The following is a 27,722-nucleotide window of genomic DNA, read 5'->3' on the forward strand; positions in this document are numbered from 1 at the left end:
AGTGATATAAAAGAACGTTAGAAGTGAGATTGAAATGGAAAAAAAGGTGGACTTTTGGTTGTTGGTAGAGTAGTAGTTTAGTTTGTTTGGTTGGGTTTAAGAGTGAGCGAGAGGAGAACCATTGTTCATTGTTCTACAGTTTTGTTTGAAGATTTTAAAGTAAGTTCAGTTTGACAGGAGGCTGAGCAGATTATGGTAGAGGTGTCTGCATATTGAATTGAATAAGGAGGAGGGAAGCAGAACAGGTCATTAATATAAATGGAAATAGGAGTGGGCCTAGTATTGGCATTGCCCCTGTGGACCCCCAAGGAGACAGAGAGGTGATTTGATAGTTTTTTTTTGCAGTACAGCCCTGCTGGGCGGTTTTCAAGGTAGGATCTGAACCAGCTCATAGATAGAGGATCTAGGGCTTAATAATGGAATATAAGAAAGTAGCAGATTCCTGGTGTGTAGAGCAAGCTATAAGACGTATCTTCAGTGGAGTAAAAATTAGTTTAACTCTTAACATAAGTGATAGCATTATTTAAGTTGGTTTTTAGGTGGTGATTGATTGTTTGGGTTTGAGATTGTACTCTAGGGGAGGATATAGATCTAAAGCATGCAGTACAGAAAATAAAAGTGTGTAACAGACATAGAACTGACAAAAATCCTGCCAGCTCCTTATTGAGAATGTTAGTGGAATCGCAGTGATTGGGAGAGAAGTATAAATTGGCAGATTTTGTGAAAAAGCATCTAAAGGTTATATATATTCTTGGAGCTGCTTAGCTAATAAGGAGTGAGCCATACTCTCTGTGGAACAAATACCTTCTTTCGAACTGCAATTACTGACACTTTTTTTAAATTGAAAGGCTTAGCAATGATCAAATTATTGATTTTGGCTTTGACATTGCTTGCATGGGCTGAAAAGGACATGGCAGGATTCATCTACAGGCTTGGATATTTGAATAAGCTGATACTTTTAAAAGGGTTAACAGGTATCTTGTAGTGCTCAGTCTGGTGACATCATTTTAATTTTAGGTTAGGTACAAAAAAGCACTGATGTGGCCTTTATGCAATAAGATCATTTGAAGTGGAGCCAATTAGTACAGTAAGGTCCCTTTGTAGGTTGCATGTAAGTATATCTCATTTTTTGTTTGATTATAGAACAAGACAATTTGCTGATCTAGTCTACCCCTTTAAAAAGCCTTAACATTCCAACCCCCTCTCCTCTGTCTTCTGCCTTACCTTTATTCCCCATCTATTCCATGCCCTCTTGAATGGCTCTGTGGATTCTCTATTGCTTATTGTAGTAGTACATTACTTGAGTCCACTACCCACTCTGTGAAAAAATTGTTTTGGACAGCCCAGGAATGGTTGGCTCTTACAATCTGTTGCCTGTCCCCCTTTCTTCCTCATCTGTCTTTTTTTGTTAAGAAAGACACCTTCACATCCCACTCTTATGATGTTTAGCACCAGTATCATTTTTTCCAGTCTAGCTCAGCTGAACAGAGCTCTAGTTTCTTTTGCCTTTGGCCATAGTTCTTCATTTCTAAACCATGGGTTTTATGTAGTTTTATTCCCACAGCTTGATGTTCTTTTCTTTATTGTCTCCAGAACTGCACATGGCAGCAAAAGTGTGGTCTGCTTTTGGAATCTACCCCTTATGATATAGCCATTTTTGCTGCTGCCACTGCCCGCACTCTGCTCCCAGAAGTTCATTCCAGATGTTATCAACACTACGTGACCCTTTTCTGCTGCCATCAGTTTTACTCCACCCAGCTTATACATCATAGCAGGTTTGCTAAGACTCAGGTGCAGTACTTTGAATGTGTTTACACTATATCTCAACAAACATCTTCCTGTCCACTTTTTAAGCCTTTCTAAATCCTTCACTAGACTTTGCTCTCCCATTCTTTAATGCTATTCCTACTTTTGTGCCATCAGCAAAAAGGATTCCAGAAGGAGCTGGCAATAAAATCAGATTCTGTTTTATAACTCAGTTACAAATGAATTGAAAGTGGGAACCAGTAGATGTAGACTCTGACTTCATGAGGCCATCGACTCTTTCCATGCAGGAGACTGATAAGAAAACTAGAAGGGTTAGGAGAAGGAGCAGAACTAAGGAGGTGGTAATTAGCATGTTTGGATGATAGAACACAAAGAGTTGTGAGGACAGGAACAATGCCAGGATTGAGAAGTGTGACCGCCAGTAGGGTACTCTCCACTTGTTTTCCTTTGTGATGACTGCCTTCCTAATCTGTTGTAAGATTCCTCTTGTCTTTGATAAGCTTGAATAGTTCTGTCCCCCCTATATTTCTTTCAGCTACACACATAAAACATAAAACATTTAAACTGCGGTGGTGGTGCTGCGGTAGTGTTGTCGCCTCACAGTAAGACGTTGTCCTGTTCGATTCTCAGCTACAGCATCCTCTGTGTGGAGACATGCGTGAATGGGCGTACCTTTGTTGAAGGGTGTGAATCAGGGCTGGCAGCTCGGCACATAAAAATCTACTGCCAATCATTAGCAGACCGGAGTTCCGCTGTGGCGACCCCTAACCGGGAAAAGATGAAAGACACAACAACAACAGCACACATAAAACATTTACTTCTCTTCTTAATCCATTTTAGTGATTCCCTATGACCTTTAACCTTTGCAATGTAATGTAGTGTAAACTATTGTAAATTACCACAAAGGTATGGTTTGACTGCTTGGTGCATCAAGGACAAGGGAAAAATAGGGTTTATATCTTTGTTGTAATAGCACCTCTTCAAAACTGTGTAAAGCTGCTATTGTAGCTTGCAGCAGCCCCCGACAAGTACAGAATGACTGTCATTTAAGTAGCTGTAATTCATTGTAATGACTGAGTAAATTACTACCTATACTGCTTGTAGGTACTGGTCAGCATGATAGCTACAGTGCTGAGTGTGCTCTGTGCAGACACCCCCTCCTTACCTCCTTACACTTACTGTGGATTTGACTTATCAGAATACAAACAAGTTAAAGTTCTGCAGTGATCGTGGTTAATAAGTTAATAAAGACTGGAAATTACCAGGGAGCCACAAAGGCCATCAAGATGTCCCTGAGAAAAATAATGTTTCAGTGGACAAAATGTTTCCTAGTTTGACTTTGAATGTCTTATCTGATGAATAGAGTTTGAGGAAAAACTTTGCTCATGGCTTGCCTACTGTAACAAGAATAAATGTTCTATAATGTTGCATGCATTTATTAGGTCATTTAACAGTCTTCTACTTCTGTTAGTATTGATGGAATCTGACTGCATAAAACATATAAAAAAAATTTCTAGTGTTGCAAAAAGACACATGAAACACCTTTATATACCAAAGTGGTCCACTTATTAGAAGTAAAAGATCATAGCACCTTGACATATAACCTCTTATGAGTAAAATGCATATAAAACTACTTCTGCAATATAATACATTAACAAAATGCTTTTCTTTTTATTCTTTTTATTATATAGTCAAACAATTAATTCACATCATACAGAATGGACTGCATTATTAACAATATAGCTGTATCATTGTTTCAAAAATGTTAGACCATCCTTCCCCATTCAGAAGTGAAGTTATCCCTTGGGATCAATATGTAGCCTTCTTTTCTCCTCCATACCTCTCAAATTCTTAAAGGGCCAGTGTGGAACACAGAACCTAACAATGTGTGACAAACACCCAAAAAGCGGAATGCCCTATGTTTGAACTGTGTGAAAACGTGCCATTGCCATGGTGTCTGGTTGAGTGGACTTTCAGCATGAAGTTCGAGTACATATCCAAAAATGAACACTGTACATTTCTAAAATACAACTTGCATTTAAATCAAACTTTATTTTATACTCTACAAAACCATAAATTAGCAAATATGAAACAGCACTACTATAGGGTCTTCTTCTTCTCTTGCAGCTTTTCCCGGTTAGGGGTTGCCACAGTGGATCACCTTGTCCGCTCATGATTGGCAGTGGAGTTTTACAGTGTCGAGTTGCCAGCCCAGTGCCCAACCTTCCACAGAAGGCACACACACACACACACACACACACTCACACCTAGGGCCAATTTAGAGTGTCCAATCCACCTGCAGCATGTCTTTGGGATGTGGGAGGAAACCGGAGCACCCGGAGAAAACCCACGCAACCACAGGGAGGACATGCAGACTCCGTACAGAAGGCACCCCAGCCGAGAATCAAACTGGAGAACCTCTTGCTGTGAGTATAAAACTAAAATTAAAACTGGAACAATACAGAATCAAACTAAAACTCACTATTAATATCATTTCCTTCAGTATTACATTGCTCTAAATGTTTGCTAAACTCTGTCCTGCTTTATATTTCACACTGCAAACAATTCTGCATCTGTACATTGTACTATATCTACAGACATATTTATTTAATGTACTTTAGACACACACTCATTATTGTATGCTGCTGCATGTAACTGCCCAATAATACATCACAAAATGTTCTGCTTACTGAGTAGCACCACTACAATTTCAAACGTCTTCACCTGTGCATCATCAGAACCTGTTACCCGATCTATCAACCTAAATGAAGTTCTGCATGACTAAAACAGCCAGTCTGCTGCAATGCTGTTTACCAAAATACCTGCAGTACTGTAGCACAGCACAGTTAATGCACAAGCCCACAACCACAAATAACAGTAGTGATGACCTCAGTGTTAAGAGTAGAAAATGCAGCTTTATGAAATGTGACAAAAGGACAGTTTTAGGAACAGAACAATTAAGTCAAACCAAAATGCAACAGCAATTTGTACTGTAATTCATTCAAAAAGTTAATGGAACAAGTTTTTGCATCAACCTACATTTTCTGAACAATGAAGTATGAACTGCAAATCTACTGTTTACTGACAGAGTACAGTCTGAATCATTTAAAAAGACTGAGCAGGTTTTGTATCCACCTATATCCCCTAAACAATGATAGGCATGAAATTATAGTTTGGCATTACAACACTATAATCCTTTTAAAATGAATAGACTTGCACCAACTTACATTGCCTGAATAGTAAGTATAAACCTAAGTGGCCATTACTGACAGACTACATTTTTTTCATTTAAAAAGTTAAAGAGCAATAGTTTTTCATCAAACTACCTTGTCTGAAAACTTTAATCTCTCTAAACAGACATCACCATGACAGAGTACAAAAGTAACACAAAATATTTTGCATTAGCCTAGATTTAGAACAATAGGAACCTCTTCTGAAAAACTGCACTAAAGTAATTTTAAAGTTAATAAAACAACCAAGAGGTTTTACATCACATTAACCACACACTATCTGAATAATCAGCATAAACCTTTCATCTGGCATGATTGACTGCAGTGATAGTAAATAATAGAACAGGATTTGCATCGACCTACATTTTGTTAAATAATTGCAAAGCATGAAACTCTAATGTCTGGCATTACTAACATACTGAAACCCTCAATGATTCACCAAGGAAGATGCTTTTTGCATTAGCCTACATTGCATAACCTTTAGTGAAACACTGCACCACAAATCATTTAAAACGTAACACAGCAAACAGGTTTTGCATTTATCTTAGCAATAAGCAGCATCAATCTCCAGTCTTACATTAATGACCACAATCAAATTCAAAAAGTTAATAGAACAGACTGCATATGTACATACATTTAATTTCCTTCCAGTATAACAAAGTATAAAACTGATGTTTACCATTACTGACCTATTATAATCTGCACCAACTCACCAAGGAAATGATAACTTATATGCAGAACCCCACAAAAAAAAAAAAAAAAAGAACTAAGCCTCTTTCTAATCTTGACTAACTGAATCAAATGAAATAATATTAATCAACATAAACCTCCAATCTGGTATTAAGGACTATAAATACTATTGCTGACCCACTGCAATCCTTACTAATTCACCAAGGAAAAACTTACTTTTGTGTGCAGACTTGCCCCCTAAAAATCAAACAAAACAAAAAATAATAAAAAAAATAATAAAAAATAAGCTTCTTTCTAATCCTAACCTTGACCACATGGGCCAATATGTCAAGCAGCTCCATCAGAGACCACACCGAGATCCAGAAGAATAAAAAGCAGTAAGGTGGCAGCTGTAAACTCCAGTAACCATGGCACAAAAAGTCAAAAGGAAGACAGACAAACCACGAAACCTCCAAACCAGCCCAGCAGAAGTGCCACAGACCCGACATCCTAACTCTGATCAATAAATCTCACACCTTAAAGGTAAGATGGAATGCAGGTTTTTCTGTGAGTTGAGCAAAGGCTTGGACTGGTAGCACTCTGCAATGCATGCTCCTACAGGCTGCAGCTTGCCTGTGCCTTGTCTCCAAGTCCTTCAATCCAAATCTCCTTCTCTAATGCATTCCTCGAATCCTCCTCACTCCTCCACTAAGAATGCTGGCAACAGCTGTCAAAGAAAAACTCCTCTAGGAAAAGAAGTGTGTTCCAAAAATAAAAAGTAAATGGAAGAATAAGTGTTCTGAGATACCTGTTTTTCAAGGTATCACAATGGTGCGAAAACCCTTGTAGTGTTACTATAGGAGAAAGTATTGCAGTGATTGCCCAGTTTCTTTCTCACCTCATTGGCTTGCTTTGCCTAGAAAATCATTTCTTGATTGGCTCATATAACTCAGTGTCGATTGGCTCTATTTACAGTATACAAACCAGTCAAAAAACGCAAAGCTGAGCCACCACTGTTCAATGCGGAACTCCAGAACAGCACCTCAGAGAGGCTTTAAATGCAGAGCAAGCTGCATAACCCAGAGCACTTGGCTGCTGAGTTCTCACCCCATGTTTCCATATTTCATCCCACTCTCTCCTACTTACCTCCTGCCTTATGTTAACATTACCACAACATTCTGACCTTCAATGCTCTTTTCCCTTTTCACTCTGTCACTCCCCCATACATATGCCATTTCACTCCTATACCCCATTTTACCCAAACCTAATCATACTCCTTCCATGTGACGTTGATGCGTTGTGGACTGGTGAGCAGGCTGTTGCTGGCATCCCTTATGAAAGATGTCTGATGACTGTCTTCTTTAACTTTCTGTCTTCGCTTGCAACCTGATAGAGATTTTTTTTTGTTGTTGTTTTTGCATGCATGTCATCTGCTGAGCCATCTTCCAGAAGCTGGATGTCTTGTTCTTTGATCTTACAACAGATGTTTTATCCTTGATCACCTCCATCTTCTCTGCTCCACTCCTGCTTTCTTTTGATAACTTCCTGGACTTCTTTATTGCACCACCAGCATTCCTTATGTAATTTATTTCCACGTCTCAGCTACATTTCTGTTATATAGTCCTCACACGTGCTGTTTTGAGGTGCTGCCATTCTTTTCCTTCTCCTTCTACTTAATCTCCACATATTCCCCTTCTTCTTGAGGTGCTACAGCCCTGAATTTTTCCATGAATTCTTGTGATTTAACTTGAGTCAACTTCCAGGTCTTCAGCCTGCTGTCTGTTGGCCTTAAAGCCTTCACTGCATACTGCTTGCAGCTGATTGTGCCCCCTCCCCATGGTATATGCTGTGGGCTGACTGTTTTGCTGTGGATAACTGCAAGCTCTGATTCTACCCCAGTGTTCTTTCTTACTAGGAGGAAGTCACTGTAACACACCATCCACTCTTGTATGTGATCCTATGACTGTCTTTCATGTTGAACCATGTTTTGACCACGATCAAGCCAGAAGTCTAGAATGGCCTCTCCTTCTTTATTCCTGCTGCTCTACCCATGTGGACCCAGTCAGTCTTCTGACTGTCTTGATATGATCATTCCACTTCCCCATTATCAACACCAAATTATTGTCCTGCTTTATCAAGTAGATCCTGCAACTGCTGCCTAAATGTACTCATCTCTCCACCTTCACATCTGTCATAGGCTGAGATTATGAATATTGCTCTCTTTCTACAGTGGAGTCTGATTGTCATGAGTCTATTACTAATTTTGATGAGATCCCTTAGTGTATTCAGAAGACTCACCCTCACCACAATTCCCACACCATTTCTAGTCTGTCCTCCCCCTGTGTTGTAGACTATGGATCCCAAGTGAAGGGGCTTTGCTGCACATCACATTCTCCTTGAGTCCTGGAAACACCTGGATGTCCAGTCTTCTCCTTACCATCATATCATCAGTTTTCAGGTTGTGTCATGTCAGCAAACCTATATTCACTACTGTAATCCATAGTTCATATTTTACACCCATCAACAGAACTATCCCAATAACCTAAGCTGGGCAGCTCAACACCAGCTGGATAGTAGCTGCAAGGGCTGCTGAGCTTTATGGGCATAAACTGGCAATAGAAGCACAGAGACTCATCCAACCATTAACTTGATAAGTCTGAGTAGGTTGGATCCTCAACCAACTTATCACGGGCAAATACCCATGCCCATTTCTGCTGGCATTAGTCAGCTTGACTAAATCACCTACAATCAATTTTTACACCATCAAGTGGCTAGCTCTGACACAACATTTAGTCCTTTATCTGTGTTCTCATATGTAGAGGATATTGCACATGAGAAATGATGCATAAAGCAGTCGGTCTATACAACTCCGCCTCCAATAGCGACCAACTAGAGTCTGTGCTGCTGCCCATGATTCTTTCAGTTTTTGATGAATTTGAAGTGAAAACACCCAGCATATTTTTATGACATGGGAGGTACCCCACAGAGACACAGGGAATACATCTGACAAGTCTTGTCTTAGTCATTAGTCCAATAAAGTCCTAGTCATTCCCTAATCATCATGTAACTTTCCTGTAAGACTCATTTTTTCCTATCTATTATGTCTTCTACCTGTCAAATCTGCCTGAATGTCTGTCTTTGCCCACATAGCCAATCTGGCTATATGTCCCTGTGTGTCCACTTCCTTCCTATTCACCTTTATGACCACATCTGATTCTGTTTCTCATTCATTATGTTTCTGTTCTGTTTCATTATGTTCATAGATTCATAGGTTCATAGATTCATAGGTTCATAGGCGTTGACTAAGCTAATGACCACAAGGGCCTTTTTAAGCCTAGCATCCCAAATCTCTGACAAGATCTAATCCCCTTGATAAGTGTAACCATGGGCCTGGGAGATGAACCATTTACAGGTTACCTTAGTCCATTAGAGACATTGGTGCCAAACCAGGGATGAATTTCTGGTTTCCCACCTAATTGCCTAAGTTGCACTTGAATTGGGTTAGGGAGGAACTCTGCTTCACATGGATGGGGAGCCTGCTCCATAGATGGGGTAGTCTCTGGGATACATACCTATCTCTCCAGCAGGTGCTATTTATATCATAGGTAAGGTTTAAGTTTTTAGAATGGATAATTCTGGTACTGTTTCTTTTGTGGAGATGCTGGAGGTCCATCAGAGTTGGGTCTGACAATGCCCTGTATGCCAGGCATAGATCTCCTCTCAAAAGCCTGTAGGAGACAGAATACAGGGATAGGCCCTGTATTCTGTCTCCTGTATTCTGTCTCCTACAGGCTTTTTAGAGGAGACAGAATACAGGGATAGGAGGAGGAGACAGAATACAGGGATAGGCCCTTGAGGTGGTCTATATAAGGATATGCCTGGTTAGGTACATACCAAAGGGGGCATGGTACTCAATGATAGGTCTGATGAATGCCAAATACAGTGGAACAATGACTTCCTTGGACTTAGGTGCCAATACTTTGTTTATAAGTTGCACAACATAGAGTAATTTCTTCATCACTGTAGACACGTGATGAAGAAAGGCTAGATTACTATCTATGTATGTCCCTGACTACTGGCTCAACTCTAAGGGGTGTGTTGTCAACATGATAGTTACCAGGGATGGATGACTTCCCAAAGGATACTATTATGCATTTCTTGTCATTTAGTTTTAGTTTATGGCTCTGACACCAGTTGTTTGTCTGTGTCATCCCCTCCTGGAGAACATTTGTGTCAGTGTGTGGGATTCAATAACAGCTCCTAATTTGCAATCATCTGCAAATTTAGTCAGCCAGAGACCACTGACATTGGCCTTGACTTCTGAGAAGTAAATGGCAAAATGGAGCAGTCTAAGGACTGATTCCTGAGGGACTCCACTTCTTACTGGCTTCTTTGTAGAGGTGGACTCTCCAATTATAACTTCCTGGGTCCTGTCTGTGAGCAAGTTGGCTATTCACTGGGTGACATATGGATTTGTACCTAACCTCTTGAATTTGTCAACAATGCCCAAGTGGGATATTGTGTTAAAATGCCTTGACCCAGTCAAGGTAGGCAGTGTGAAAGATTTTGCCCTCATCTAATGCTTTGGTGACCTTCTCAATGAAGTTCACCAGGTTGAGTAGGCACGATCTGCCCTTGACAAAACCAGACTGGGTTGGGTCCAGTGTCTGGAGGTTTACTATATCTCTGTTGATCATCTCCATGATAATTCTTTTCATGACTTTACATATATGACTAGTGAGACTTATGAGTCTGTAGTTTCCAGGGTCTGTAGATGGCCCACCTTTGTGCAGAGGAATCACCGTTGTCTTTCTCCATTCATGAAGCACAAAGCCTTTTTGGATGCTACAGTTAAATAGCAATTCCAGAGGCCCTGATAGGTCATGTTTCATGCTATATAGAAGGCATCCTGGGATATTTTCTGGGCCCATTGATGCAGTGTTGTTGATCTTAGAAAAGGCATTAAGGACCTGTTCCCTAGTGATAGTAGGGGGAGTTATATTTGATGATATTTCCTGAGGGAAGGTTGAGAGGGAGAGAGGGGTAAAGCAGGAGCTGAATTTATCAGCCATGAGGTTTGTTATATCTTCTGGCTCAGTATAGGCGGCTCCATTTACAATTAGCTCTTCACACAATTGTGCATTGCCTTTGAGGTTGCAGACATAGCTAAATAATGCTTTGTGGTGTCCTTGGCCTGGGAGACCAAACTTAACTCAAATTTAGCTTTAGTGGACTTTATTTCTCTTCTGAATTGTTTGTTTAGTTTGATGAGAGTGCTTTTATCCTCCTGGGTGCTGCACCTCCTAATTTTTGCCATGATTTTCTTTCTCCTGTTATACAGCCAATTGATTTTGTGATTCCACCAGGGTGGCTTGTTTTTTGAGTTAGTTCTGTACTTCTTCCTGGTGGATGCAGCTGCCTGTATGCAGAAGCATTCTCAGGGTTTATGGGGGCTTGAAATTTTGCCAGGTTCTCACTTGATAGCATCAGATTAGCCATAGAATAGCTCCTGAATATTCCAGGTTTAGCTGAGGGTCCAGATTTTATTTTTACTTCAAAGGAGACCGTTTTTTGTGGTCTGACCTTACCAGGGAAGGCATTACAGTAGGAGGTGTGCAGCTCTCTCCCATATTAGTGAGGACCAGATCCAGTATGGTTGGTGTATTGTTTACAAAATCCAGGAATCTCTGTGCATGTACATTGGGTGTCGTATAGGATTCCCAGTTAATAGTGGAGTAATTAAAGTCACCCATGAATATGGTATTGAGTTGGATGGTTAGTGTTTCTAATAAATTTAAATACATGATATGGGTTTCCTGGGTCATTAAGGGGGACCTATAGATGGCAAGGAAGTGGTATTGGATTTTACCTATGGTGATTTGAACATGGAGCAGCTCAAGCGCATTGTCCTGTTTGACGAGCCTTAAAGTATATTTATTTTTGGTACTTATGTATTATCGCAACCAGATTTTCGCGGTAATGCTGGTTGCTTCTCGTTGTGTCAAGTAGCACCAAAAAAGCATTAAAAAGCTCAGAAATATGTTTTCTTTAATGTTTTGTGTTTTTAGGAAGATTTATCAGTTAAACAGATGAAAAAAAAAGGTTTGAAAATAGGTTTCCCCATTACTGCCAGCATTTCATATCAGTTAAGCAAGTCCCATTCTACTTCAAATGCGTTAAGCAATCCACATCTAGCTTCCTACATAGAAAAACAGTACAACAGCAACTGAGCAATCTATATCTTCTGAGCTTCCTACACATACCAAAAAACATTACAGCAGGGACTTAGCAATCCACATCTGTTGAGCCGTAACACATAGGAAAATCAATGACATTCAATCAGCCTTTACTATGCAAACAGAAGCATCACAGCATAAAAGCAAAGCAGTACTGTCTACTTCTTGCAAACTTTGGCAAAGCCTTTCTTAGCAATCCATATCTGTTGAGCCGTAACATAGGAAAATCAATGACATTCAATCCGCCTTTGCCCTGAGAATAGAAGCATCACAACATAAAAGCAAAGCAGAACTACTTCTTACAAATGTTTGTAAACCCTTTCCTATTTTTCCTGACAAGCTTCTATTATAAAGTTTCTTCAGAACTGTTTGTAAAGCTACAAGAAATAAAGAGTTTACCTAACATAAATTGCATGTGTCCCATTTCTTCTTTTCACCAATACATCCAAACAGAACAGGGTAAAGCTGAAAAACAATCTTTTCCACACAAGAACAGCACTAAAAGTAATCCATTCCACAATACGAAAGCAGCTAATCCGTTTGAACTATGCGTGTGTATAACATCGTACGCTAACTCTCACACTCCTTTCAGGCCAGCATACGTATACACGCAACCACTGTGACTGTTGAATTCAAGCTTGACATCTTTACAGCAAACTACCCACAAATCCTAAAATTTTAACTATTAATCATTTTACAAACCCACCACCAATATCCTAGCAAACTTTTTAACAGTTTACCTTTCCCAATTACACTTATTTGTTGTTTTAGTAAAAGACAAGAAAGCATATCATGTCTCAAAATCTGGTTGCGATAATACATAAATACCTTATTTCTGATGTAAATAGAGACACCTCCACCTTTAGTCCCTGCCTATGAAGCAACTGGCCTAAATGTGTGGAAAGCATTATAACCTTGCACTGTTGGTGTGCTGTCTGTGGCTTTAAACCATATCTCAGTGACTGCACAGACGTCAGCATTCTGTAGGGTAAAGAGAGCTTCTAGGGAGTGGAGTTTTTTGTTTAGACTCCTAGCATTCAGCAGTAATACCTTTAAATTTTCTTAGTTTTGATTTGCTATGTCAGAAGTACTTTTAGTTTGGTATTGCCCAAAAAAGGCACTATGGGGGAAGACAATGTTTTAGCTAATATTCAAAAGCCTAGAAGGAAGAGGTGCAGACCATCCCTGGCAAAGCAGCATAGTCTGGTGACCATCTCCTTCCATGCTGATTAAGATTGCACCCCCTTAGAATGACACCAGAAACTAAGCCAGATATTAAAGTCAATCATCTTTTGTTCGTATTGTGGCATCATCCTTAAGAGAAGTTAAATGCTGCTCAATACCAGCCTGAGACACATATTCCAAGTGCTCCATGATGTCTGTCTTTATATACTCTAGGGAGGTGCATCTCAACTCATTTACTCCCACATGGACTATGACTGAGTCATATTGGTATTTGTGGTCCAATAACCTCCTGAGTGAATGCATAATGTGATATATCCTAACCCCTGATAAGCAACTGACTGTAACTTTCTCTTTATGCAGCCTGGTGAGAGGGACATCAGTGTGCCTCATGATAGAGTCTCCAATGACCAGAATATTGGACTGTGTGGTAGCTTGCCTTATGGGCTTAGAGGTAGAAGATCTATGAGATGTAGCTCTCTGTGTTGATGTGGGTGTTGTTTTGAAAGAGTGCGTTTGGAGTTGCTGAGGATATTTGTTTTGTGTACTTCATCTAGGAGGTCTTTGTGGTTTAGGAAGGTTACATGTAAGTGCCTCAGCATATGTGGGTCGATATGTCTGCTTTGAATTGTGCATGATGGGTGCAGCGTGTGTACTACTGACAACCTTACTGACATTAGGAGTACTTTTATGTGAGAGCTTTGCCTCCAGTGACATTGTGTAAATACATCTCTCACATACCATATCAGTTTGTTTGAGAATTAACTGGCTGTCAGTAAATATGAGCCAATTTCTACATTGCCTCAGGATGCCCATATCCACCAAGTCAGTAATGGAGACATTAGGAAAGTTCATATTCATGGCAACAGACCCTTTTTATTGATTAGACAATTGGAGTGAGAATATCAATCACTGTCAGGAGTATCCAGTTTGGAACTATGTGGACAGTGCTTGTCACTGCAAAATAGTTGTCCTATGTGCAACTAGGTATTGGAGACATTTCAAGTGTGCTTTCACAGGAGAAATGTCACTCAAGGTTTCTTAATATAGGTATTATGTTATAGGTATTGTAAGGAGTCTGTACAGAGCACTGCCAAACACTTGAGGGGAAACTAATATGTAGATCCTGAAAATTTAAAGGTGAAGTATTTAGGGAGATATTCTGAAGTTAGAAACAAATCAAGCAGTATTTACCAAAAATAAAGAATTAGCTTATCAAGAATGATGAAAATAGGGGAGTCGCATGAAGGCTACTGCATGGCTACTACTAATGCTGGTCTCACCACAGCTTCACTCGGGATACAATGCTCCTTTGCTTCTTCTCTCACCAGAAGCAAAACATTAGCACCAATCCCAAGATGAGAAGCAGGCCACAGCCTGTTTGGTGATCCACAGTCTTGTCCCTGATGATGCAAGAGTCTGTAGGCTTGTAGCCTTTTTCTGGTAGATGCCTCGAATAGCAACCAGACCAATCAGGAATGTTAAGCAAAGACACTCACTCTCCAAACAGAAACAGGCAGAAATCAATGCACTCTGCTCCTTCTATAACCAGGATCAGAATATAAGCACAAATTCCAAGCTGTCACCTATAAAGCAGTTATTAAGCTTTCTGGTGATCAGCAGTCTCCAGGAAATAATGTAACTGTACTCCTTCTCTCACCAGGAGAAAACAGAAGCACTAATCCCAAGCTGACTACTGAGAGGCAGAATGTGGGCTCTCCAATAACTGGTGGTCTTGCAATAGATGGCTTATCCTAAACACTGCAGTGTGCACTAAGCAGTTAGATATGAAAGTGGGCAACTTAAGCTCTATCTGGTTAAGTGGAGAGCCACTATTTTAAAAGTGCAAGATAGATTGAAATGGGGTGGGCACTTTTGTATTCTGGTACTATGGAATACAGTTGGATGGCCAATAAATTTAAATAGTTGAAGGGGAGTGATTTCACATAATAATAAATGTGTGCTTACACCAGCCAGTGAAAGGATAGAGGGAAGTAGATATATGGTCAAATTAACATAAGGGGCAGATAACTAGATGTGTCACTGCTGTCTGTACCCTTTTATCTACCATGTTTTTCCCTTCTCTTTCATTTTGTGGTGACATCTCCCATGTTTTTCTTTCTTTTCTTCCACCTTCCCTTGTGCCACCCCAATTGTCCTTACTCTTCTGATGTATCCTTTCTCCCATGTCCTCCTGCTTTTTTTCTTTTTACCTTTCCCATCCTTATCTACATACTACCATCACCCTATTTGCTACACCTGTGTAGTCCTACTCTATCATTTCTTACCAGAACAGCTAATGCTATAAGATATTTAGCTCCCACATTGTTCCCCATTCTCCACCGAAGCTCCCCCATTCATCTGCAAACCTCAGATTCTCCCATCCTAAAGCTCCCTTATCCAAGCAGTTGTCCCTCATCCCGAGTGCCTCACATATTTGTCTCCCACCTAAATCATTCAGTCTGTGCTACTTCTTCAGATTGTCCCTTTCTTGAATTGCTCATGTTTCTCTGTATTATCATTGTGTTCCCTACAATGTTTTTTTTTTCAATATGTAAACAATTTGGCTTCAAGATTTGTTTCTTACTTGATAAACAAATGCCAGACAAGTGACATATTAATAGTAATGAAAAGCAGAGGACAGAAAATAATCACTTTGTTTACCTTAATATGAACATTTCATTGGTCTTATATTAGGCTTGATATCTAATCCAAACTAGGAAAGGCCAAAATATATTTTTTATTTATTCCAGTTGGTAACTAGGTAGGTGGATTGTTCAGATACTTTTCAGTTTCAACCTTGGCCATGGTGCGATAAGGCAGTTGCAAGTAAAATATTATGAAGAAATGTTTACAATATATTACAAGTAATTGCAGTGCTGCAGCTATGCAGATTTTTCTAGAAGAACTACTGTTTTGGAAACGTGCTCTCATCAGCAAAAGTTAGCAAAGAATGTATACTGTAAGTGTATAAGACACTAACTATATAGATGACAGTATTACTTGATATCTGGTTTATTTAAATCTTTACTTAATTACGTCAATGGGGAAACATAATATATCCTACACAACAAAGCTGCATTTTACAAGGTTAAGATGTCTTATTATGAACTAGATCAGTGGATAGATGGGTTTCTGGTAAGGAGAGTTAAGCATGATTCCATTCATCATGTTTTATTATAACTCATTCACTATGATAGGTTTTCAGTCATTTCTGAGTTGATATTACTGTTAGTGTATTGACCTTGATTTTGAATTCCATTTTGGATTCCATTAATGAGTGTATAGATTCACATAAGCTATATGTCCTCTTTGAGGAACAAAATGAGACACTGTTGGTCCCCTTTGCAAAGAATAAGTGATGGTAGCTATAGAAATGAATTTAATAAAGCTGCCTCCCTTATTCACTAATAAAATGCTTTTGGAGATGTTGAATAGACTCCTATCTCTAAAGGCTTCTTTTTCTGCCTTGTCTCATGTGACTACAGTAGCCACTATAAATAGGAAACTAAGAAAGATCAAGGCTTTGGAGGAATGTTACCACCTAAATTAATTTCCAAATGAAAATATAACAGCTACATGATAATGTGATCTAATGGCTGAAATCTCTGACTCCCTTGCTGGTGTACCTTCAGGAGTGTTGGCTCATACTTGATAACCAAATTAGAGATAACATCAGGCATGCCATGTGGGAGGGCAACTTAGCTAAAGTCAAGAGCTTCCCTTGTCTGACTCACTCTTGCTATGGATAAAAAAAAGGAACAAAAGCTTCAAGAAGCCATATCTGTTCATGGTTCTTCACTTTTTTCCTCTGGTATTTGCTTATTTCCTTAGGAAAATGTAAGAATTTGGGCAGCACAATGGTGCAACACTTAACACCTCAGCTTATGAATTTTTTACAATTGCTCCAATTTCCTTAAGCATCACAAAAGTCACAAAATCATGCTGCAGGTGATTTGGCAAGTGTTCAAATTGCCAACAGGTGTAATTGCAATATCTGAATGTGTGTGCATCATGTAATAATGTGATATTGAGGATTAGATTCTTTGCCTTGTGTTCCTTGTGTGGAAAGATAGACTCTGACTTTCCCATGGCACTTAACTAGATAAAATATTTATCAAAGAATGAATGAATGAATGAATGAATGAATGAATGAATGAATGAATGAATGAATGAATGGATGAGTAACTTCATTAATTATATGTTGGCTTCGTATGTCAGTGGTTAAATAGAGCCAGTATAGTATGTACTCAAATAGTGAAAGAAACAATGATGCCCCCTTCTCATAGTCCCTTTCCTTTAGCTCTTCAGACTATAACCTGTTTGATTAGGCTTGGAACACAGGGTCAATCCAAAACAGAACAGTCATTGTGACCTTTCAATTTTACAGAGGGCATCCTGCTATCCTATAAAGACCTCTCGTTATTTTCACCAGAGGGATAGTCAACAGTGCAAGTGTTTTGTGGGCTATCTGGGTATAAAGTGAAATCCCTCAAGTAAGTGATACTAGACAATTATTTCTGCCCTTCAGGCATATTAAACAAAGTTATTTATTTGAAGTAACCAAATATTTACTCCTAGGCATGTTACAATTCAAATAACATAGTAACAGGCAATGCAAAAGTCAGCAGAATTAAAACAGATTCAGAAAAAAGGAATACATAAATAATTTAAAACATCATGAATCACATAGGTGGTAGTCCCCTAAATACAGAAAATGTAATAAGGGATCTGGGGACCCAAGTAGATAGTAATCTCTCCTTTGATAATCATATTGCCAAGGTGGTTAGAAAATCCTTCTATGTGGCCCACCTAATCACAAAAGGGTTTGCATCTAGAACAAAAGATGTTATTGTGCCTCTCTGGCGATACCACTGGTTCAGGGTGCCAGGTCCAGAGAAGCACGCAGATAGAGCTTTAACACAATTTTATTTCAAAACACCAAAAAAAAGCGTTCATTTTTTCATTTTTTCATATTTTCGACCATTTTACCTATAGCATAAAAGGTACTACTACACTTTTCTCACATAGTTGTCTACCCTCTTTTTAGAGGTGAACACAGAAAGGGAACCTACTTAGTTCAGTTTTATAGTACTTTTCTTAGGATATTTACTACCACTGTCTAGCATAGAATTTTTATTTACTTCCCAAACACTACAAACATGTAGAGTTAATTTAGGAGGTAAATAGCTAGGCTAGTTAAAGTACTACTCTACATTTGGAGGCATGATACGATTAATTCAACATTTGTTATGCAATTTGTGTACATGCTGCAATTTTAGGTGTGTGTCCTGAAGTATTCTGCTTTTTGCTTCTGTTTTTAAATTTAGGTATTTTTATATTCTAGATGTTGGTTTTCTATATGGTTTTGTACTCAACATGTTCGAATTTTTAAATAAGCTTAAATGGAATGCGCAAGTCCTTGTTTTGAATGGTGACGTCATGTAGGACTAAAACTTTTAAACGGACTTTGGCGCCAATGTTTTTGTATTTCTGATGAAGCTATTGTTTGAGCAGTAGCGAAAACACTTTTTTTTTTTTTTTTTGGTGTTTTGAAATAAAATTGCGTTAAAGCTCTATCTGCGTGCTTCTCTGGACCTGGCACCCTGAACCAGTGGTATCGCTAGTTTTGGTTTCTTGTTTGGTTCCAGTCTATTGTGCCTCTCTATTCATCACTCATTAGGCCCATCATAGAATACAAAGCCCCATTTGGGATGTACCTTACAAGACACCTGCAACAGCTGGAAAGACCACAAAAGTACCTCACCAAGAAGAGGATTACTGGCCTCAAACAGATGCCCAATGCAGCCCAACTCAAGAAACTCCAGCTGTACTCGGTTGCATACCGCTTACTCAGAGGTGATCTCTGCCTGACATACAAGGCCATGTCCAACCCTGAATTGATGGACATGTTCCACCTAAAAAAAACAAACAAATCCCAGAGAGCCACATGCTCTGGAGATATAAACCTCACCACAATGATAAATAGGACGTGCTAGAAGGATAAATTCCTGTCCCAGAGACTCCCCATGCTTTGGAACAGGATTCCAATACACATCAGGCAGAGCCCCTCAAACTTTTAGCCCCCCCCTAAAACTCTTCAAGAGAAACCTTGGCGGGTAGATGGGAGACAGAAAATTTACCCCAGGGATCACTGCAGTGGCTCTGCTGAACAGAGGTGCAGGGAACTAATGGTTCTGCTGGACAGAGGCACAGGGAACTAATCTAAGGGGGTGGTGAAAACCAGCACATTCTGGCTAGGCGTATAAATGCCCTTGGGCAGATAGCCTAGTGCTTACCTATGAACCTATGAACCGTGAAACAAAACTAGTGCCCTTAAAGGATTTTAATGTAACTATGCATTATATAGAACAATTTCAGCAGATGGGTAATCAGAATTATGCCTGGGCCAGCAGGGATCTACTTGGCCAGCAGTCACCCTTCCTTAACCTGCCATTTAAACATAATTTAGCCCTGTTAGAAACAATGCTGTCACTTAAGATTCTCAGCGCATTATACATCATTTCTGTTCTCCCAGTGGTGCATATTACAATACCCACCTTCCATCTAAATTATGTTAAAAATAGCTTCATCACATCAGCTGCATAACTCTTAAAATAAAAGAAACACATATCCATGATGGAGAATACCAACAATCTGCATTTTCCGTTCATTCCGGATAAGGGGACATGGCAACCCCTTATTCTTCCTCACCCTTCTAAACTTTCTACATGACGTAAAGGACATGCCACCCCACATTATAAATGCAACTAATGGAAAATGCTGCTACTAATGTGGTTGCAGTGATTGAAATAATATTATTCATCTGTCTAGCATCCTAGGAAGTAGGATAGAATGATAAATAGGTTTTGTGGGACCCCTAATCCCAAGCATTAGTAATGTTTCTAATTCAGCTGCTAAAGAAATAGGGTTAGATTTTCCTCATCTAGCATCCTATTTCTTGGTGGCCAGGTTTGTTATTTAATTCTTTTAATGGACTCTGGATGTAGAACTACCTGAGGAGAGATGAATTATCCAGGTTGCCAGTAATGCTCAATATTACATATAAGCCCTTCAGAAAATGCTAGTGCATTACTCAGACTCAGAGACATTTTCTTTTTGCTGTACTCAGTCTGTGGTATTCAAGACGTTAAGATGGTGTGAGGAAGTCTATAATAGTTTGGTGATAGTGTAACACACCATGTCCCTGATGCGCAGTAGCAAACCCTACTCTAATACCTCCCTTAATAAAAATGATGCAGACCCATCTTGTCTTGTCATGCATACTTAATAAATATGCATTACATTTTCACATAACAACACAGGTATTAGGTAATGAATATTCATAAAAGTAAGCCTTATCTGAATGCTGCAATAGTGCTATTATTACCGGTGTGCAATAGATGTAAATATTAGCAAAAAAAAAATGAAACAATTACATCACCACAGTAAATATACCACACCCAAAACTATAGTGATATATATCATATCAACAACATACTTCATACAAATGCATGCCCAGTCAGTAATAATATATGTACTCAGTGAATTAAAATGAGTTGTACTGGTTCAATTAAAAGAACACCACAGTCAAAATGCTTTGACATCGATTTTCCTAGACTAGAAAAGCCAAATTATAAACATAGCTCTCAACCTTTTGTCTCCAAAATTAGGAAAATTATCCTTAATGTGGATCAAATTGGCAAAATATAGGGCAACTTCAACTAGGTAGCTCAGAGAATAGTTAAAATGCCATTCTATGTACTTATTAAAAGTTTTGTTGTTGAATTAATATGTCTCAGTATTATTTTCCATGGAAATTAGTTAAAAAGGTGTTAAGTTGACATTACAGCTGACAGGAAGTTGTGGTTTATGAATTTTCACTTACTAATCTAGTTAATGCATATTCATAATCAATCACATTACCCAGCAAGTGCAAATCCATTACTTCAAGTAGGTGATGTGTCAATCAAGGTTAATTTATACATGACACAATGGGTTTGCATATGTCAGTCATGTTAGGACTGTCCAAACCTGCACAAATCAAGGGGAGGTGTGTGTTCTTCACTATACTTTTCAACTGTCCAGATTTTTGCATAATGTCCATATTTTTGTCTCATAGTTTTGGCTTTTTTCTCATAGCATATGTGGTTTTCTGGCAAATTACTGAGGTATGAAGTCATTAAAAAATGATAGACATTTGAGCATCAGACTTCATATCCTTCAGGAAATGCATGCAAATGCAAAACTTGTTATTTTATCTACTTTCTGAGTTTGTAAGAGCAATATTTAAAATATGTCCCTGATTCTGGACATTTCTCTCTCCCCTATTATTTTTGGATTTGTCCAGATTTCTTGTGTTAAGAGGTTGAAAGGTATGTTCTACACTTATGCTAATATCAATAAATTGGTTTCATTGCCTTAACAAATATTCTTTTTTACCATACCCAGAATTATGTGTTAGCTTTCAGTTAGGAGTACACGTCTTCTTTACGTGTTAACAAATTAAGTCATACATGATGGGCAAGTAATATCTCTGAAGTTTTTAAACAAGTCTTTGGGTATGATATGATGATTTATGTAGGGAATATACTGTCTGGTTACCTCTAGGGTATAAACATTTCTCTCACTCCTATACAAGTTGCAAACCCCCCCCATATATTTGAAGGAAATGTGTGTCCTTTGGACACTATTATAAACTTGGGCCATTATGATTGTAACAGTAAGTATGTGGTTTACTTAGCTTTCTGTAATTCATATTTCACCTTTTATATTGGCAAAACTGAATGTCACTTGAAAAAGAGAATCCAAAAGCATTATTATGCCATGAAGGCTGAAAAAAACATCCAATGCTCCTTCTCAGCACAAATTAGTATGTAATAAGAATAAAAAAGAAAACTATTTTTTGGTTCTTCTGCAAATCATTCAAAAACCATCCTTGGGAATATATGCTTGAATAGCATGAATTACTTTGGCAAGTGAGATTAAATGCAAGTGAAACCCCAGGTTTTAACAACACTGTTTTTTAGTGTGTTAAAACTTCATGCTGCACGATTATAGCTATGGGTTTTACCTCAGATTGTTTTATATAAATATTCCTCACTGTTTTTAGTTAGTATAGAGCCTTTATCTATGTAATGATTTAGGTATTTGCATTAAATGTTTAATTATCTGTATCAGTGTTGTTTTTTTTTTAATTAGTTGTACGCCATCATGTGATTTTTTTTTAAACTTCTGTTTAAATGTCAATTTGATGCTCTCCCCAGTTCTGATGAAGTCCTTAAGTGTTTAGGAAAAAAATGCTTAACTGGAATAATAAACTTGTCTTTCTCAATCTGCTCATGTGGTCTGGTAATGTCTTCATTTTGAATACTGCTTAAATGTGTATGAAGAGTGTTTACCCTTAATATTTTATTTACAGTGCCAGTACCAGATTATAGTACTACAACTCCAAAATCACCTTCCAAATCCACTTGGAATTGCTTAAACTATGATTCAGGTACTGTACACAGCCATGAATGAAATATGTAACTGTCAGCACTTTGGTACAAATTGCCTTCAAATATATTAGTAAATCTAAATCTGCTTGTATAACTCCATTCAATAATTGCATTGCTCAGAATTTTTGTAACATGTTGTATGATGTCCAGCATTGTTTGTTGTCATTTAACAACCAAGCTGTTTGTTATAATTTAGCAAAATTACAACGGCTGGCCTTGAAATAATTTCAGCATAATAGGGAAGCAATTGTAAAATCAGCTGATAAAGGTAAAATGATTTTCTACCACGATTTTTAAACTGTTTGCTTCTTTTGAATTTTAGATTCTGATGAAATTCTAGTGTATTAAAAGAATGAAAACTCTAAGTTGATCTAAAACCACATCTGAGTCTCCTCTTTGCTGCTCTTGGTAGAACCCTTTTTCTAGTTTATTGGTCCTTTGTTTGGAATTTAAAATGTGGATTTGTTACACTCACAACAATATTGTATATGACTCATTTAACAGATAATAGGATATATATTAAAAACAAAAAAGTGGATTATACTGATGTTAATGAATTTAAAAGTTATATTGAGAAAGGTGTTAGATTGAGATTTGTTCTGCTATATGTAGTAGAAATGTTTTAGTTAATAAACCAGGAATTCCTTGTTTTGCTTGTTTTCTCAGATTGTGGAAGCTTTTTAGAGACCTTTGATAAATTTTAATTGCAGTATTGTTGGCTTATGTTACAAAATTATCCTTTCTTATTAGAGGTTTATCGGATCTAATAATGAAATTACAGAGGTATAAGTGGCAAAAGGATAATCATTGGGTTATCATGGATATTGAGAGCCTGTGGGCAGGATTCAGAAAACTTTGTCACATCATAGTAGCCATGTGCATGATGTGTGTGATTCAGACAAAATAGCTCCATGATGCGGCTAGGCAAAATAATGTTGTTGGCCGTGCTATTTGCTAATGACTGCATGAAATGCACCATGTATGATAATAGGACAACATAAGATGGCACAGTGATTCAGAGATGTTTAACTGCAGTGGAAAGGAGCTGTGCCGACTTAATATTTGAATTCAGCCATATGCCCTTATTGTGGTGGAGCGGATTATAGTATCCTAGGGACTGCTGCAGCTATAGTAAATGTGTTTCTGCAGGGGGCTCTTATTGCAGCAGTAATGTTTAATGATGTGCATATCCTAGGGACTGCTGCAGCTATAGTAAATGTGTTTCTGCAGGGGGCTCTTATTGCAGCAGTAATGTTTAATGATGTGCATATCCTAGGGACTGCTGCAGCTATAGTAAATGTGTTTCTGCAAGGGGGCTCTTATTGCAGCAGTAATGTTTAATGATGTGCATATCCTAGGGACTGCTGCAGCTATAGTAAATGTGTTTCTGCAAGGGGGCTCTTATTGCAGCAGTAATGTTTAATGATGTGCATATCCTAGGGACTGCTGCAGCTATAGTAAATGTGTTTCTGCAGGGGGCTCTTATTGCAGCAGTAATGTTTAATGATGTGCATATCCTAGGGACTGCTGCAGCTATAGTAAATGTGTTTCTGCAGGGGGCTCTTATTGCAGCAGTAATGTTTAATGATGTGCAACATCACCCTCTGAGGCACAGGGTCTTTCAACCTTGTTTAATATTTCATGACCTCCATGTTAACAACATAGTCAACAGAGACACAGTGCAACAACTTGTAGATTTGTAGGCCTCTTCTGCAGCCCTATGGGATTCATGAAGTATCTATACTAGAGTATGCAAAAATATGTGTGGCATTACATATATTAGCTACAGGGACCTTTCAGTGACCTCCTGGGGACAAAGTGGGGGGTATCTCAGGCATCAGCCTCAGGAATACTCCATCATGGTTTTGATGTCAAGATTCGTCATGTGGTGGCAACACATGTGATTCCCATGTACCCCAGAGGAGAGAGAGACAACACCATGCAGGAGTTCTATGATATAGCCCACTTCCCAGAGGTACTTGGGGCAAAAGGCTGTACTTACATAGAAATAAAGGCCTTGCCTAGTGAACCCAGAAGCAGGTATCTGAACTGCAGATAGTATCACTCTATCAACTGCTAGGTGCTCTGTAATGCATAGGGTATCATCTACAATGTGTGTTCAGGAAACCCAGGCAGGTTGCCCAACTTCCACATATGGCTCATATATGAACTATATTAATGGTATGCAAGGGGTAACTTCCCACATGGACATCTCATAGATGATGTCAGATATGCCCTGGATCCCTGGCTCATGACACCAATAAAAAAACCATTCTATAAAGCAGACCAAGGCTACAACTATGCTCTACCACAAACCAGAAACATTACTTATTATATGTTTGGGCTGCTAAAGCCACACTTTCTCTGTCTAGATTCATCTGGTGGTGCCCTGCATTATGACACTGCTACATGTACCACAATACTGACTGTGGGTGCAGTGTTACACAATATTGTACTTAGGAACACTTACAGCAGAGTGGGCTCCTGCAGGTCCAGCAGTTCCCAGTACAACAGGCAGTAGAATATGAGGCAGATGAGTAGTCCGAGGAGGAGAAAACAACAGGAGATGATCATGCTTGATGGACATAGGCACATTATGCCCAAAATGTCTAGATGAATTATGTCTGTCAGATGACACAGAAGATCTGGAATTAGATCCAACATCCAGAGGGGATACATCTGGTGAGGCCAGATGAAGGGGAACCAAATTTGATGAGCCTAATAAAGGGCAATAAGGATTACTGTGCTCATCAATCGAGATGCTTTCTAAAGAAATTTGGGGATCAGGGAGTTGGCGGTAAACATAAAGCAGGCTGGGGACCAATCATGGAGAAGAGAGAGAAGAGTGTCTTTCAGTGACTCCCCTGGTGTGGAGATCAGGGCAAAAAATCTGCTGCACTTGTTGTTGATGGGAGATGCAAAGAGATCACAGCATGGATGGCCCCATTGATGGAATATCTTCTCCACAATTTCATTGTTGAGAGACCACTCATGAGGCAATAGGAAGGATCTGCTCAACTTGTCTGCTCCATGGAATGTGCATTGCCATAAGAAATTGATTGGATGAAATCATCCATTGCCACACTCTCATAGCTTCTCGACATAATGGGTAAGATATGGTTCCTCCCTGTTTGTTGATGTACCAGACTATTGCCATATTGTCCATCTGAATCACAATAGTCCTTGAAGGGACAGAATCTTGAAAGGCCTGCAATGCCAGGAGAACTGATGTCATTTCTAGGACATTGATATGTGTGTTGGCCTTTTCTGGGGACCAGGTGCCTTGGACTGTCTTTCCCAAGACATGTCCCCTAACTTGGGATGCAATTGTAGTCACAATGCTTTGGGCTGAGAAAGTATGCATGGGCAGCTCTGTGAAATTTAATCAGAACAAATTCACCACCTGAGATATCTTTTGCATGCCTGAGTTATTCTGATCTGGGTTGACAAGGGCTGGTACAGGATGGACCAGTGAGTTGCCAGGGTCCATTGAAGAATTCTCATATGGTATCTCACCAATGGTACTAGAATTATGGCAGTGGACATTGAACCTAATGCCAGTAGAATCAATTGGGCTGAGAGTGATGAGTTCTGAATTATCTTCTTGACTTGAAATCTTCTAGTTTGAACTCTTGGCAGGGGAAGGGAGGCTGTTATTGATACATTGTTGAACAAGGCTCCTGTGAATTCCAGGACTTGAGTTGGTTCCAGATGAGATTTGTTGAGACTGATAGTAATGCTTGGGTGAGGGCAAAATTGGAGTACATAATCTCTTGCTTTGATTAGTGGATGCCTGGTCGGGGCAATAATGAGCTAGTCATCCATATAAGGAAATACTCAGAATCTGTGCAGTCTCAAGTGAGATACTACTACTACTGTCATGCATTTGTTGAACACCCTGGGGGGCTGTGGTGAGACCAAAGGGCCGTACTCTGAATTGGTAATGACTGGCTCCCAGCCGGAAGTGTAGGTATGTATTGGATTGCCTGTAATTTTTATATGATAGTACACATTGTGAAGATCTATTCAGCACATCCAATCATCCTTGTGCAGAAAAAGCAAAATGTACTGAACCATGACTATCCGAAACTTGGTATGTCAAACCAATTTGTTCAGATTCCTGAGATTCAAAATTGGTCTTCAGTTCCTTGTTTTCTTTGGCTCTAAAAAGAATCTTGAGTAAGTTCTGGATTCTTGCTGGCCTGCAGGACCTCTTGGATGGCTCTTTTTTCTAGAAGCTTTTTAATTTCCAGAGCTGCTGCTTTCTTCTGGCTGGGTGCAACATCTGAAAATTTATTTACTGTGTGTTGGGGAAGGGAAAGGGAAAAGGGAATTATATAACCTGTGGAAATAATCCTCTGCACCCACGTATCTCTTGAAATGTTTAGCCAGGCTCCCTGGTGCAGGGATAGATGACCCCCAAGTGCCTCCAAATGTAAGCAATCAGGCCTCCTTTCAGGAGCTCTGGTAGGGCCTGTCAGAGAAGGAATCACTGGAGCCCTGGTTCTGCAAGTCTCCTCTACCACGCGGGTGGCGCCTACCATTGGAGTTGCCCTCTCTGCCCCCCAAGAGAACTATCTCCACATGGGTCATGGAAAGGACCATGGGACATTTTGAACCACATCTTCTGACTTAAGGGCTGTATGACTCTAGGTTTGTCCTACTCCCTTTTCCATTAAAGGCAGGTTTAATATACATATGTTTCCAATTTTGAGGAATTTCCCCATATGTATACAACCTGGTAAATAATAGATATAATAGTTCTGTAAGTTCTTGCTGAAGTGTTTTCATGTCATTATTACTAATTCTGTTTCCTCCCTGGGCTTTGTTTTGATCTAGTTTATGTAGTTCTTTTTTAATATAATCTAATTTGATTTCAGTATCTGAGGTTAACTGGATGCCACTAGGACAACTTATGACTGCCTTTGTGGAGTCAAACTGTTTTGCATAAGATTTTTTTAAATGTCTATAGTCTGTTGTGTCAGAGAATACATTTTGTGAATCTACACACAGTTTATCAATTTCTGTCTCTTTACTCCTTCCACATCTTCTGTATCTACAGAACAGTTTCCTATTATGCTCAATATCTTTATATACATTTTCTTCAATTTTATTCTTGACCTGGTCTCACATTGTGC

Source organism: Protopterus annectens, chromosome 2.part0 (genome assembly GCF_019279795.1).
Source record: "Protopterus annectens isolate FY-2018-M chromosome 2.part0, PAN1.0, whole genome shotgun sequence".
Taxonomy (NCBI): Eukaryota; Metazoa; Chordata; order Ceratodontiformes; family Protopteridae; genus Protopterus; species Protopterus annectens.